Here is a 4,337-nt window from a genome sequence, read left to right on the forward strand (position 1 = left end):
AAATGTTGTTGGCAACTGAAGTAAGTCATTTAAGTATACCTCTTCTACAAAGCCTTTCTTGGCAAATCCTGTCCTTAATGGCTCACGCCTTTATTTATTCTCTTTATTCAATATATATTAAAGCATTCTAATGTGAATATACTACACAAAAATTAACAAAATAGAGCTCTACTTTAAGAAGTTCAGAATAATAGCAGTACAAGTTGATATGTGCTATAACAAAGGTATAGGTTAAGCCCTCTTCATTATTCATTAAGCTAATTTTGGTTAAGTGCTGACATTATGTCAGATAGAGAGCTGGGTGCCAGGTGAACCAATCAACATAGCTCTATCTTCAAGATCAAGATTTTTTTTTTTTTGGAAATAGTCTTTGTAGATTTAATTGGTTAAGGTGAGATCACACTGGAGTGGGGTGCGTGCTAATCCAACAACTGGTATCCCTCAGTGCAGGCCGGGTCTCATGAATGAGGCCCTGGGGCCCGAGGTAGTACTGCACCACGATGACCAGAGCCAGGCAGCAGGCGGCCAGGGTGCCTAGGATGCTCGTGTATTTCTGGAACCCGATCTCCTGCGGGGCCGACATGGGCAGGATGACCAGCGCGTAGAGCAGGGTCAGGGTGAAGCACTGGTCGGCGTACCTCAACCGGCCTGTGGGCCAGGAGGGGAGGCAGTCATAATAGGGTAAGCACATTGAGAAAAGTGATGGGAACAAAATGAGGAGGCTGCTGTCATACAAGAATGGTCTGGGGATAGAGAGCTGGGGAGGAAGTATTTGCTAAGAGAAGAAGGTCAGGGAAGATCTTTGACATGGTAACATTTAATCAGCCAGACATATGAAGGAGGGGGAGGAGAGAAGATGCATCACAGAGGCAACTGAAAGTGCAAAGGTGCTGGGGCCGAGGTAGAGCTTGATACATACTGGGAATTAACAGCAGGCTCATGTGACTGGAGCATGGTGAGCTCAGGTACTGGGCAGTGGTAGAGGATAAGGAGAGCAGGGACCAGATCATGTAGGCCTTGAAAACCATGGTAAGAATTTTACTCTCAGTGGGAGGAACAACTGTTGAGAAGGGGATGGTGTAATGCTGAGATCAAGGCCTCTGGAGCCATGTTGTCTAGGTTCATTTCTCACCCCAACCACTTAGTGAATGTGTTCTTTTGGATAAGCACTTCAATCTTTCTGTGCCTCATCTTGCTCATCTATAAAATGAAAATAATAATAATACTTATTGTTGTGAAGTTGAAATGCATCAATAGACATAAAGGGCTTAGAAATGTACTTGACATTAAGCATTCAATCTGTGTTAGAAGTTGAGCAAGGAAGAGACACGATCCGATTCATATTTTTTAAAGATCATTCTTTCCACCAGTGTGAAGCTAAAAAAAGGAGGCTGGGAGAGAAAGAGGAGAGACCAAGCTTTGCTATTTATCTAAATTGGGGACTGTGGGCTTGTACTCTTAACTGCTATATTTTTGTGTTAGACCATATTGCCTCTCCAGCCATATGAGGTCACTTGACAGGCAGAAATGGACCTTGGTTTAAGTAGAACAAGCAAGGCTCATATCCACTAGGACAGTTGATGAAAACAGAAAGATCTCTGAGGTGGTAAAGCATCCAGGTAGACAGGAATGGTATCGAGAATCAGAGTGATCCAACATGAGACTGAGTTCCCCACACACAAACTGAGGGAATTTCGTAGAAACCAATTTAATTCACCAAGAATTTCTGAATGTCTACTGTATGTATGCCACAGTTGGACAGACAGTTGGCACAATGGGGTGTGGCATTCCCCTGATGTTCAGGAGAATCATCTTCCAGGTAGGTAACAGGAGTTTATCCCGAGGGCACTGACATCTCGGGTGAGAAGTCAAGACAGAAGCTCAACTCAAAACAACCGGCAATGATAATTTTACTCATGCTGAAGTGTGACTCTCCTAAGAGTTGGGAAATGATCTTATTCATGTTTAAAAAAATAGCTTTATTGAAATATAATTAATAAACCACAAAGTTCAATATTATAAAGTATAAAGTATTTTAAATTTTAAAGTATAAAATTCAGTGTTTTTTATGATTGTATGGAATCAAACAAAATGTGTGGCATTTTGAGTCTGGCTTCTTTCACCTAGCATAACGTTTTCAGGATTCACTCATGTTGTAGCATGTATCAGCACTTTATTACCTTCTATGGCTAAATAATATTACATTGTATGATTGTGCCACATTTTGTTGATCCATTCTTCAGTTTATGGATATTCAGGTTTTTTCCATTTTGGACTTTGTGAATAATGCTGCTATGAACATTCATATACAAGTTTTTGTGAGGATATATGCTTTCTCTTCTCTTGAGGATATACCTCAGAGTAGAATTTCTGGGTCATATGGTAACTGCACATTTAATTATTTAAAGAACAACTGAACTATTTCCCAAAGGGCTTGCATCATTTTACATTCCTTTTACTAGTGTATAAAAATCTAATTTCTTCACATCCTCATCAACACTTATTCTTGTCCATCTTTTTCATTATAGCAATCCTAGTGAATGTGAGGTAGTATTTCACTGTGTTTTTTTTTCCAAAAACTTTCACATCACTTTATTTCAACTTTTATCCGAAAATGTAAAAAGTATTAAAACTATGTAGTCCTGAGCTTCAGATGTTGACCTCCGATCTCATAGGCAAGTGGGGGAAAGAGGGTCAGGGTAGAAATTCAGAATCCCTCCCATTCCAAGGAGATTAGAACCTGCCCCCCTGCCTCTTGGCAGGCAGGATGGGGCACAACTCAGCTTCTTCCACCTCCCTTCTTCACTCTCTTCTTTTTTTTAAAAGATTTTATTTATTTATTCATGAGAGACACAGAGAGAGGCAGAGACACAGGCAGAGGGAGAAGCAGGCTCCATGCAGGGAGCCCGACGCGGGACTCAATCCCAGGACCCTGGGATCATGACCTGAGCCAAAGGCAGACGTTCAACCACTGAGCTACCCAGGTATCTCTTCACTCTCTTCTTCCTCAGAAACATCATTGCTTATAGAAACAATCTGGTGCTGCCCAGCAATTTACATGGGGCCAGAACCTGATTTCAGACAGAAGGTTACAGGTGGTTGGAGCTGGAGGTCATCCAAACTAAACATGAATTGGCAGGACAACTTGAGGTTGGCCACAGGGACAGCAATCTCTTGGTGGTAATGCTTCCTGGCCATGACTTCTACCACATTACATTCCTCTTCAGCCCTCTTGGTGAGGCAGAGCATGGCCAAAGCCAGCAAGTGCTCCACCTCATCCTCTTCCTCTACCTTCAAGGTGAAAGAGCGGGTATGGCTAGAGAGCTAACAGCCAAAGGAAAAACTGTCCATAGTGACCGCATCCAGGACTCACAGACTAGCCCCCACCCTCCCCAGGCATGAGCTCAGCTCTCCTGATTCAGGAATGCTAAGGCAGCAGCAGCTTCAGTGGCCATGCTGCAAGCTCACTGTGGTTTTAATTTATATTTCCCTGATGACTAATGATATTAAGCATGTGTATGTATATCTTCTTTAGAGAAATGTCTATTCAATCCTTTGCCTCTGTTTTAATTCATTTAATTGTCTTTTTTATTTTTAAATTGTAAGTGTTCTTTATTTACTCTGGGCACAAGTCCCTATCAGATATATGATTTGCAAATATTTTTCCCCTTATGTGAGTTGTCTTCTCATTTCCTTAATAACAACGGTTGAAACACAGAGTTTTAAATTTTGATGAAGTCTAATTATTTTTTCTTTATTTTATGTTATTTTAAAGATTTATACTTATTTATTTATGATAGACAGAGAGAGAGAGAGAGGCAGAGACACAGGAGGAGGGAGAAGCAGGCTCCATGCCGGGAGCCCGAAGCAGGACTCGATCCCGGGACTCCAGGATCGCGCCCTGGGCCAAAGGCAGGCGCTAAACTGCTGAGCCACCCAGGGATCCCCTAATTATTTTTTCTTTAATTGCTTATGCTTTTGGTGTGATATATAAGAAGACTTTGCCTTACTCAATGTCATGAGGTTTTACTCCTTTGTTTTCTTCCAACAGTTTTACAGTTTTTGCTCTTACATTTAGGCCTATGATCCCTTTTGAATTAATTTTTGTATTTGGTGTGACATAGGGGTCTGACTGCGATTTTTTTTTTTGCATGTGGATGCCTAGTTGTCTCAGCACCATTTCTTGAGACACCATTCTGTCTCTCATTGAATTATCTTGGCACTCTTGTCAAAATTAATTAACCATAAAATCATACCCATCTGTGATTTCTACAATACAATTTAGAACCCTGAACTTTGAAATTTCCTAGTTTGAATTCAGACTTCCATCATATTTA

General features: G+C 41.1%; 1 pseudogene; it reads right to left on the minus strand.

Moving 5' to 3' along the window:
- Positions 1-397: 397 nt before the first annotated feature.
- LOC140628532 (nucleoplasmin-3 pseudogene) lies at positions 398-3,455 on the minus strand (annotated as a pseudogene).
- Between the last annotated feature and the right edge of the window lie 882 nt (positions 3,456-4,337).

Source organism: Canis lupus, chromosome X, assembly GCF_048164855.1.
Source record: "Canis lupus baileyi chromosome X, mCanLup2.hap1, whole genome shotgun sequence".
NCBI lineage: Eukaryota > Metazoa > Chordata > Mammalia > Carnivora > Canidae > Canis > Canis lupus.